Here is an 11,577-nt window from a genome sequence, read left to right on the forward strand (position 1 = left end):
TCTCTCCCTCCCAGCGACCCCCTGGACCAACCCACTCCCCTCCTCGTGCTCTCCATCCGCCACCATGGGCGGAGCCTTGCCGTCGGCCTCCGCCTAAATTCGCACCCACCACTCCTCCTCCTCCCCTCTAGACCGCACTAGAGCACCTACACCGTCACCGCGAGCCCCTCCCGTGCTTCTCCCCCTCCTCCCTGTGGCTGTTCCATCGAGCTGCATCACCACCGCCAGCCTCGTCCGCCGCGGTCGACGCCTTGCTTGACCCGGTGCCCCTGGGCGACCGTGCCACCCACGGTTGGACGCGGTCGGGTCCCCTGAGCACGCCGGTGGGCAGAACATCGCCGGAGATGCCCTGTAGCACCGGCGACCGGCGTCGAGAGCCTCCTCTGTCTCCTGTCACACCCGCGCGGGAGGTGGAGGACGAACCTGACAGGAGGGCCCCACCTCGTTAAGTGGACACGGGCTCTGCCCGCTGACGCCTTCGCTCGAGGAAGGCATATTTCCCCCGAGTACACCTCCAGCGTCGACCGCCCGCGCGTAGCCATGCAGCTGGGCCGGCCCATGCCTATCTCTCGCCCAGTGCGTAGAATAAGGGTATAGTCTTTTTCTTATTTTCTTTTCCCAGATAATTTGTAAAATCTCCCAAATATTCATATTACCTCCAAATTTGATGATTCAAATTTCTAGTAGTTTCTAAAATCATGCCTATCTCATGGTGCTATTTGCACATTTTTCCACAAGTATCTATTTCACAAATATTTATCAAAATCCTATTTTTTCCATTTCTGTGATAAACTTTAGAAAATCACAGAGAGCCCATTTTTTATCCAAATTCCATGATTCAAAATCCTAGATGTCTATAAGTTCAAAACTTAGTTTTTGAACATTTTTACTAATACTTTCTGTATCACCTCAAATAATGGTCTATTTCTTCATATATAGCCAACTTTGCAAATTCATAGAGAAATCATTTGAACTCCAAAACCAGTGAAACCAACTCCTAGATGCTTCTAAAATCATGCCTTGTTAAATGGGTATCCTTGCTCATTTTTCAAAATAATATTTCTGTACACCTCTTGCAAATCCGTAAACCCCTTGATTCCATCATATCCAAATGTTTAGAAATATCCACTGACCCAATTCCAATGAAACCACTCTGGTTAATTTTCATATAACCAGAGATGTCCTAGAAAAGTCAAATTAATATTTTTAGAGCACTTTAATTCCCTGCCTTGTTGTGTTGCTTATTATGGTTGCTTTCAACGATAGTTGACGAAGTAGACGAAATGCTTGGAGTTAGACCAGAGATATTTGAAGACCTCGAAGACTTTGTTAAAACAGGTAAGCAGCCCTTTGACCATATTTATGAATCCCTTTTTATGCGTGTCATATAGCACTTTATTAGTGTTGCATCGGAATCATGATGAGATGGTAACCACTTTGATGGGTTGCCTCTGTTACCTCCTCGTTGATACTTGCATTGTGCATGACCCTACCTCCTTATGAGGGTTATGCCGGTGGGAGTAGATAGGATGCTAAGTAGTGCTACGCAAAAGGGATGGGGATATGCATGGTGATGGAGACAAAGTATTTTCAAAGGACTTTTCGAAAACCCCGTCGGGTGCCACTTATGCCCGAGGGAGATGATGAGTTGGGTAACCACTTGATGACGAAGTGGTGTACCGAGGCAAGTGTGTGTGTTGTTTTTCAAAATGGATTGGTTTAAGTTGCGACCGTTATTCCAACCTTACATGCGCAACCACTCTACCCTTGTATGGGAAAGGGCATTATTGATTACCTAGGCCGATACTAGCTTGGAGCCCGCATTACTAGTGACGGGGGAGAGTTGGTGCTCTCTCTCGGGACGGGGTCGTGCCAGGTAGGGCGTCCAAGAACATTTTTATGGGGCACCGGACACACCGTTGGTACCCCGTGCCAGTGGTATGTGATGAATATGGGAGCGAGGCTCCACAATTTTAAGTTGTGAAATGTTGGGCACGGGGGTTACTACCAATCGAGTGGACTCCATGTTAGTGTCATCTAGGGAAAGATAGTGATCGGGTGCTTACCCCGGGTACTTGAGGTACCGCGGGTCGTGGATGACACGGAAGTTCCCCGAATCTTGTGGGTAAAGTGTGCAACCTCTGCAGAGTGTAAAACTATTCGAATAGCCGTGTCCACGGTCAAGGACAGTTGGGTAACCGCTCTTGGGCTACGTCCACTTGTTTACAAACCAGTGTGTGTGGGAAGAACTACTTGGGTCAAGTCAAAGGACTTGACATGGATGAGTTGGGTTGGAGCCCACTCCCTTTGTGTTGATATCTGTAACCTGTCCTCTTGGTTACTTGAATTCTCCTGATGCATGTCTTACAAGTTGTTGAACATGTCATTGCACTCAAAAACTAGCTTTCCGCAAAAAAAATTACCTATATCATGCATTGTTGTATCTTGAACCAAAACATGGGTTGCTTGCGAGTACATTCAAAGTACTCATTGGCCTGCCACTGGTTATTTTATTGGCCAGGCATGAAAGAACATGATATGAAGAAGAGTACTTCGGTGACGAACATGCGAGCTAGGACGCTTCCCAGTCAGAATGCCTGTAGGGTTAAGGCAGATGGCATGGGTCCAAGTTATCGACGAAGATTTCCGCTGTGATGTTATACTCAAGACTTGACCATAATGGTCCTACTTGTGTAATACGGTATGTATGGATGTAAGACTCTTGTTATTCAGCTTCTGTGTGTTCAGTGAGCATTGATCTCTGGGATCACTGTACACGTGCATTCGGTGATCACGACTTATGAGTCGGGGTCCCCACAGTTTTCCTCTCCCCCACTTCACAAAAATTTGTCGTTTTATTCGTCCCTCTTTTTCCATTCGCCGTTTTCTTGCCGGATATGTTTTTGCGTGCATCCTTGTTTGCTGTTATGGATAGTTCTTCCTCTATTGCTTGCACTCCCGGGGACGAGGTTCTCAACTTTAAACAAAGGGGAGGAGAAAATTTGAAAGATGTTTGGTATAGAATTTGCAATGCTCATAATAGATCAGCCCGTAAGCAATCTACCGTTGTGCTTCTGCATTGTTTTTATGTTGGAATCACCACTTGGTATAGATTCATCCTTGATATGATAACCGGTAGAAATTTCTTAGTGAGTCCTCCTTGTGATACTCTTAATGCTATGGGAAATTTAGTGGGCTCACCACCTCTTATGGTTAATGAAACAATTTTGACTCTTGAGCATGTCATGGAAAGACTAGATGCTATAGAAAATAAAATGCTCACCGAAGATCATATAGAAATTATACATAAAAAGGTGCATAATTTTGCTACTAATTTTGGGTCAAAAGTGGGCGATATTTTGAAGTTGTTAAAAGAGAGGGGTACCTTATTCCATGAAAGAATAGAAGAAAGCCCGTCTTGGATCGATAAATTGGAAGAAATCTTTAGTAATCTAAGCACGGATTTCAACACCACTAAAATTATTGCGGAAACTCCCATAAATAGTAGGAGATCTAGGAACAAGGGTGCATCTTCTAGTAATAATGATAAGGGAGACCTTAAGATGATTAGCATCCATCCAGACTTTGTTGAAGTGATAAGAGATCCTTTTTGTAAGAATGAAATATTTAAATTTACTCCAAGGAGTATTGTTATTGAAGGTCTTTATGATAAATCTTTGACGGATTCTAAGTGTTTGATTGAAGAGTTGGACAAAGATGACAAAACTTAGATCCTTGCTTTATGCCTAGCTAAGGGCGTAAAACTATAGCACTTGTTGGGAGGCAACCCAATGAATAAATTTTATTTTTGCTTTTTGCTTCCTGTTTTTGTGTGTTAGCACAATTATGCTACTGTTATGATTGTGTTTTTAATGTTTTAATTAGTGTTTGTGCCAAGTAAAGCCTTTAGGATCTTCTTGGGTGATAGTTGTTTGATCTTGCTAAAAAATAGAAACTTTTACGCTCATGAAATTAATTTTCAATTTTTACCAGGGAGCGATAAAATACCCATTCCACTTGGAGTAGATCAATATACAAATTGTGCAGGGCGTCCTAATTTTTCAGAATTTTTGGCGTAACCGAAGTATTTGAAATAGTCAGATTGCTACAGACTGTTCTGTTTTGACAGATTCTGTTTTCTTTGTGTTGTGTGCTTATTTTGATGGCTCTATGGTTTTCTTTGATGATTTTTTGCCATAGAAAAGTTGGAATATAGTAGATATAATACAAAAACAAAATATGAATTAGTTTGATACAATACTTATAGTAGTGATTTATTATTCTTATACTAATGGATCTCACGAAGGTTTTGTTGAGTTTTGTGTGATTGAAGTTTTCAAGTTTTGGGTTATCTTAAGACGGATGAAGGAAGGATGGAAGAGCCTAAGTTTGGGTATGGCCCAGCATCCCAAGCTATTATCTAAGAATGAGCAACCAACTAATCTTGGGGATGCCCCCGAGTGGCATCCCCGCTTTCTTCCAACGATCATCGGTATTTTACTTGAAACTATATTTTTATTCGTCACATGATATGTGTTTTTCTTGGAGCGTCTTGTATGATATGAGTCTGTGCTTGTTTTATTTTTTGTTTTAAGTCATCAATCCTTGCTGGACACACCTATTTGAGAGGGCCAAAATTATGTCATGACTTGTTAGAATTGCTCTCTATGCTTCACTTAAATCTTTTAGGAGCTAGGACTTGCTCTAGTGCTTCACTTATATCTTTTTGAGCATGATGTGCTTAGTATTTTTGAAGAAATGCTCTCTTGATTCACTTAGATTTATTTGAGAGTTAATAAATTTTTGAAGAAATTCTCTCTTGCTTCACTTAAATTATTTTGAGAGAAAGAAAATTTGTTATGCTCATGATCTTCACTTATATTTGTTTGAGCTTATGAAAAGCAACACAAGAAAATTAGTCCCAAAGTGATAGATATCCAAGAAGGATAAAGAAAAAGAAAAAAATGTCATGAAGATCATTGGACAAAATAAACTTGATTCTTAGTAATAGTTTCGAGATATGATGATGTGATATGTGAGTTATTTTGATGTGTAATTGTGCTCTAGTAGGAATATTGGTGTTAAGGTTTGTGATTCCCGAAGCATGCACATATAGTCTCTCATTATGCTATGATGTTGGAGAATGATTTATTTTTATTGTCTTCCTTAAGAGTGGCGGTCGGAGACAAGCGATGGTATTTTTTTACCAATCTATCCCCCTAGGGGCATGCGTAGTAGTACTTTGCTTCGAGGGCTAATAAACTTTTTCAATAAGTATATGAGTTCTTTATGACTAATGTGAGTCCATGGATTATACGCACTCTTACCTTTTCGCAATTTGCTAGCCTCTACGGTACCGTGCATTGCCCTTTCTCACATCGAGATGTGGTGCAATCTCCGCAGGTGCATCCAAACCCCGTGATATGATACGCTCTATCACACATAAGCCTTATTATATATTCCTCAAAACAACCACCATACCTACCTATTATGGCTTTTCCATGGCCATTCCGAGATATATTTCCATGCAACTTCCACCGCTTCCGTTTGATGACTTGAGCATTCACTATCATATTGCTTTGCATGATCATATAACTGACATAGTAGTTATGGCTCAGCCACCGTTCATCATTTTTCATACATGTTACGCTAGATCATTGCACATCCTGGTACATGCCAGAGGCATTCGTATAGAGTCATACTTTGTCATAGGTATCGAGTTGTAGTTTTTATTTCTTTTGAGTTATAAGTAAATAGAAGTGTGATGATCATCATTATTCATTTTTAGAGCAGTGCCCCAGTGAGGAAAGGATGATGGATACTATGATTCCCCCACAAGTCAGGATGAGGCTCCGGACAATGAGAAAAAAAGGGGGACGAAAAATAAAAAAAAGAAAAATATATAAATAAACAAAGAGAGAAGGGGCATTGTTAATATCCTTTACCACACTTGTGCTTCAAAGTAGCACCATGTTTTTCATATGGAGAGTCTTCTATGTTGTCACTTTCATATACTAGTGGGAATTTTTCATTATAGGATTAGATGCACACCCACTTAGTTTTCATATTGAGCTTTCATACACTTATAGCTCTTAGTGCATTCGTTGCATGGCAATCCCTACTCCTCACGTTGATATCGATTGATGGGCATCTCCATCGCCCGTTGGTTAGCCGCATCAATGTGAGACTTTCTTACTTTTTTGACTTCTCTATATTTACCCCTATTATCATACTCTATTCCACCCGTAGTGCTATATCCATGGCTTGTGCTCATGTATTGCGTAAGAGTTGAAAAAGATGAAGCATGTTAAAAAGTATGAACCAATTGCTCGGCTTGTCGTCGGGGTTGTGCATGATAAATACGTTGTGTTAAGAAGACAGAGCATGACAAGACTATATGATTTTCTAGGGATAACTTATTTTAGCATCGATATTTTGAAAACACATGGTTGCTTGTTGATATGCTTGAGTATCTAAATTATTATGTCAAAACTAGACTATTGCTTTGAATCACATAAAAAGTCCAAATGCCCATGGTATAAAGAAAAGAATATGATATGGCATATTGAACAGCACTCCACATCAAAAATTCTATTTTCATCATTTACCTACTCGAGGACGATTAGGAGTTAAGCTTGGGGATGCTGATACGTCTCCAACGTATCTATAATTTTTTATTGTTCCATGCCGTTATATTATCAATCTTGGATGTTTTATAATCATTTTATATCATTTTCGCATACTAACCTATTGACATAGTGCCAAGTGACAGTTCCTGTTTTTTTCCTGTTTTTTTACATAACAGAAAATCAATATCAGACGGAGTCCAAATGCCACAAAACTTTACGGAGACTTTTTATGGACCAAAAGGAACATTTTTGGGCCCTGGTTGCACATGGGGGATTCCCGAGGAGGGGACAACCCACCAGGGCATGCCAGGAGGCCCAGGCCCGCCCTGGTGGGTTGTGCCCACCTCGGGTGCCCCCGGGACCACCTCTTTGCTCTATAAATACCCCCAAAATACCAGAACCCTAGAAGCATCGACGAAATATTCATCCAGCTGCCGCAAAGTCCAAAACCACCAGATCCAATCTAGACACCATCTCGGATGGGGTTCACCACCTCCATTGGTGCCTCTCCGATGATGCGTGAGTGGTTCTTTGTAGACCTTCGGGTCCGTAGTTAGTAGCTAGATGGCTTTCTCTCTCTCACTGAATTCTCAATACAATGGTCTCTTCGAGATCCATATGATGTAACTCTTTTTGCGGTGTGTTTGTTGGGATCTGATGAACTTTGGGTTTATGATCAGTCATATCTTTTTATATCCATGAAAGTTATTTGAGTTTCTTTGATACCTTATACGCATGATCTCTTATAGCCTCGTATTTCTTCTCCAATATTTGGGTTTTGTTTGGCCAACTTGATCTATTTATCTTGCAATTGGAAGAGGTGCCCGGTAGTGGGTTCGATCTTACGGTGCTTGATCCCAGTGAAAGAAAGGGAACCGACACGTATGTATCGTTGCTACTAAGGATAAAACGATGGGATATATATCTACGCGATAGATAAATGGATCTTATCTACATCATGTCATCATTCTTATTGCATTACTCTGTTTTTTCATGAACTTAATACACTAGATGCATGCTGGATAGCGGTCGATGTGTGGAGTAATAGTAGTAGATGCAGGCATGAGTTGGTCTAGTAATCTTGGACGTGATGCTTATGTAATGATCATTTCCTGGATATCGTCATAATTATTTGAGGTTCTATCAATTGCCCAACAGTAATTTCTTCACCCACTGTTTGCTATCTTTCTCGAGAGAAGCCACTAGTGAAACCTACGGCTCCCGGGTCTTCTTTCTCATATATTTGCTTGCGATCTACTTTTCCTTTGCATTTTTATTCAGATCTATTAAACCAAAAATACAAAAATACTTTGTTGCACTTTATTTTATTTACGATCTATTATTTCAATCTACTACAAATTTCTGGCATCATTACCCGAAAGGGATTGACAACCCCTTTAACACGTCGGATTGCAAGGTGCTGTTATTTGTGTGCATGTGTTGTTTACGTTGTGTTGCTTGGTTCTCCTACTGGTTCGATAACCTTGGTTTCATCACAGAGGGAAATACCTACCTTCGCTGTGCTACATCATCCCTTCCTTTTTGGGAAAATACCGACGTAGTCCTAGCAGACAGGAGTGTTCTGGTGCTATAGTTAGGGAGCAATCACCGATCATGGCACGAACCGCTGAATCTTTGATGAGGATGTCAATTCGCTCACCCACATTCACGAGCTTCATGGGCGGTGCCGTCATGACGGCGGCCACGAGTCGGCAGACCTCATCCTCTCGGATGTGGCGGAACGACTACACGCGGCGCACACTAAGAAGCTCGAGGATGCAAATCTTGCGAAGCTGCCGCCACAAGGCGCCATAGGGAGCGAATACCAGCCCTTCAGAGTTCATGATCTTCAACGTGGGGCTCCTTGGTCGCGTAGCAAAGACAACGTCATGTGTATGCATGATCCCGCGGGCAGCCTCCAGGGGATGTGGCCACCATCACCGGCACCTTGCCGAGCTTGAGGTACATAAGAGGCGCGTCAAGCCGGTGAGCAAGGTTGGCCATGACACGGTGCATGAGAGGGTTGCCGACGGGGTGATGAAGACTGCCGACGAGCGGTAGCCGCCATGGACCAGGTGGCAGACGCACGCCGCTATTGCCGCCGCTGTGTTTCTGTTGAGCTTGAAGAGAAGGAGAGGAAGGAGGAGAACCAAGAGAAGGCAAAGGTAACACGCCCACTACTCCATGGAGAGGTCTCGTGTGTTGAGCTAAGGCATAGTGTGGTAGAGTGAAGGTGATGCTGCACTTTGAGTCTCTGACTCGAGGGCCTAATCTTATATAGTACTTTCTCCGTTTCTAAATATATTTAAAAAAATTTCTATATAGACTACATACGAAGTAAAATGAGTGAATCTACACTCTAAAATACGACTATATACATTCGTATGTAGTTCATATAGAAATCTCTAAAAAGATATTTTTAGAAATGAAGGGTATTAAGGCGCAATGAATTAACTGTTGTGTTAATTAGAGGGTGAGAAACAGAAAAGCAGCCTGTATGCAGCCAATGCATGCACGGTGACAGCTTGATTATTGGCTGGGGGAGTAATGCATCATAATTGCGTGAGTAATTAGGCGTTGTGGTTTAACTACCCATGCTATTTTTTGGTCGTGGGCAAAGGAATTTACATGCAATCGCTAATCACCCAGATCCAGAAATTGCTCATGAGCGCCGAGTAAACCGTGACAGAGCACCTAATCTCTGTCCTCTCTTATGAATTAGGCATTTCTAGCCGTTTGATTTCGTTTGTTAAATGTTAGTGGCCGTTGGATCTGAAGTAAACACTATGTTCGCCGCGAACTGGGCCTGAAGTCGCAAGGGCAGCTACTCCCGTAATTGGGCCACGTCTCCTGCTCGGCCCAAGGCTAAGCCCGGTTCAGCCTTACACGACGGAATCTCCCTCCCTTCCTTCGCTACTCAGGCTGCCCCCTCCTCTCCTCGCCGTCGCGCACGACGGCATCTCCTACCTCCTCGCTTCCCTACACGCCGATGTCACCGCCTATGCCTCCGCGTCCCTCGCCCGCCTCGTGGCCACCCGCGCCGATCCTCTCGCCCGTGAAGACGGATCCTCCCCTCCCCAACATCTCTCACGACCTAGGCGAATCCTCCCGACACCGTCGCCGGCAAGAGCAACCGAAGCAGCGACGCCCGGCAACTTGCCCGATGAAACTAGAGAGAGACAATGATGATGTAGGCATGACGTTATGCAGATTTTCCCGGCGGAGCTGAGGGCATGTACAATGAAGGCATCACCTTCATGCTGCCCCATGCCTTCATTTAGACTTAAAATATTAAAGCTACCATTTACATTTTTCCTCACCAACGGAGGCAACCATCAGTAGACCCCGCATTAGTGGTCCCCATCTTGGTCCTTCTCTCCTGTCTACGTCTCTACCTCCTTCGTTCTTCACCTTTTATCATACTTTTCTCACATAGTAGCTACCTCCTCTGCAAGAGACCGGTTCTTGTGCAAAGGACCATCCGAACCTGATTTGCAAACACTGAGCCGAGCTAGACCTGCCGGGTAGCACCAATGGGGCAGCCGTTTGGCCATGCCCTGAGGCCAACTCCATCGCGCGACCCCATTTTGTCTGGCCCTGTCCGTTTGGGGTAAAATGGACAAACAGGGCGGCCCAACGCGCGACGGTCCGGACCCATCTGGTCTGTTTTGTGTCCGGGCCGACCCATTTCGAGCGCAAATTTGCGCCGGGTTTGGGTCGCGGCGGACAGCGAACGGACGCTTCGAACGTCCGCGTCGGGGCCGCGTGGCAGGCGGCCACCTACCTCCCACTCGCTAACATAAATGCACACGAACGGGTGGCCCCACCTATCATCCGCACTGCGAAGGGTCGCCGTCCTTCTTAAATGGGAAGCCGTGGACCGGTCGTCGTCCATAGTTCCCACTCTGGCCCCTCTCTACCCCCTCGAAACCCTAGCCGCTCCCCGTCGTTGACCTCGCCGGCCGGCCGCAGCCATGAGCCTTTGGAAGCATGACCGCAAGGGGAAGCACGACCGCGAGGCCGACTCCTCCTCGGGACGCCGTCGTGGCTCCGTCAAGAAGGAGGAGCCCGCATCACCACCGCGCTCCTCCATTCGAGCCCCCGCGCCTGCCCCCTTCACTATCGCGCCTGCCCCCTTCACTATCGCGCCTAGGGCCACCGACGAGCGCGATCGGCGGTACCTGGCCGTCGATGTGTGCTGGCGGTACTGGGAGACGAGGACGCCGGTCCCGTGGAGCGACGTGCACCTCCCCAACAACTGGCACCTCTCCGCGGACCGGGTCCCCGTCCCACCGGTGCCAGCGAGCGGCCGTGCCAGGCACAATGAGATCGAGCGCCGCCGCCTCCTCCTCCCCAACGACCTATTCCACGACGAGAGGTACGCCCCCGACTCCGTATTATGTGACACTTGGCTCCAGGACGAGCACGATGTGCGACGCGCGTCGTACTTCGCCGGCACGGTGTCGGGGCCGCGGCGGCCACGTCGGGAGGTGCGCGGGCGTACTTGGGTGCGCGGCCTGACGCCCATGCCGTCGCCTTCCCCATCGCCACCTCCTCCTCCTCGCATGACAGCGGAGGAGGAGGCCCGGATCATGGCGCGTGTCATGGACGACTCCATGTACACGCACGATGAGCGCCAATGGTCGGGCCTTGAGGAGACGATGGCCCTCTCTGCGGCCGGCGACGTCGCCATCCCCGAGCCGAAGGAGGAGGTGATGGAGGAGCCGCCGGTGGCCGCTTTCCACCAGGGCCTGGTGGGCCTGGGGTGGACCTGGTCGTGCACGGCGGAGCAGATGGTGGCCGCCGTGGGGGGCAACTGGTGCCCCACGCCGCCGAGGTTGCCGGAGCGCGACGCCTCGCCTCGGGAGGAGGTGGTGCACGCACCGGCCACCTTCCAGCCCGCCGCCCCCGTGCACTGCGGACCGCCGGCCCATCTCTGGACGCGCCG

The 11,577-nt window shown here is 46.1% G+C and overlaps 1 pseudogene; it reads right to left on the bottom strand.

Annotated features, from left to right (window-relative positions):
* LOC119288765 overlaps window positions 1–8,815 on the bottom strand; it is a 30,849-nt pseudogene extending 22,034 nt beyond the window's left edge.
* Window positions 8,816–11,577: the final 2,762 nt, after the last annotated feature.

Source organism: Triticum dicoccoides, chromosome 4A, assembly GCF_002162155.2.
Source record: "Triticum dicoccoides isolate Atlit2015 ecotype Zavitan chromosome 4A, WEW_v2.0, whole genome shotgun sequence".
NCBI classification, from domain to species: domain Eukaryota; kingdom Viridiplantae; phylum Streptophyta; class Magnoliopsida; order Poales; family Poaceae; genus Triticum; species Triticum dicoccoides.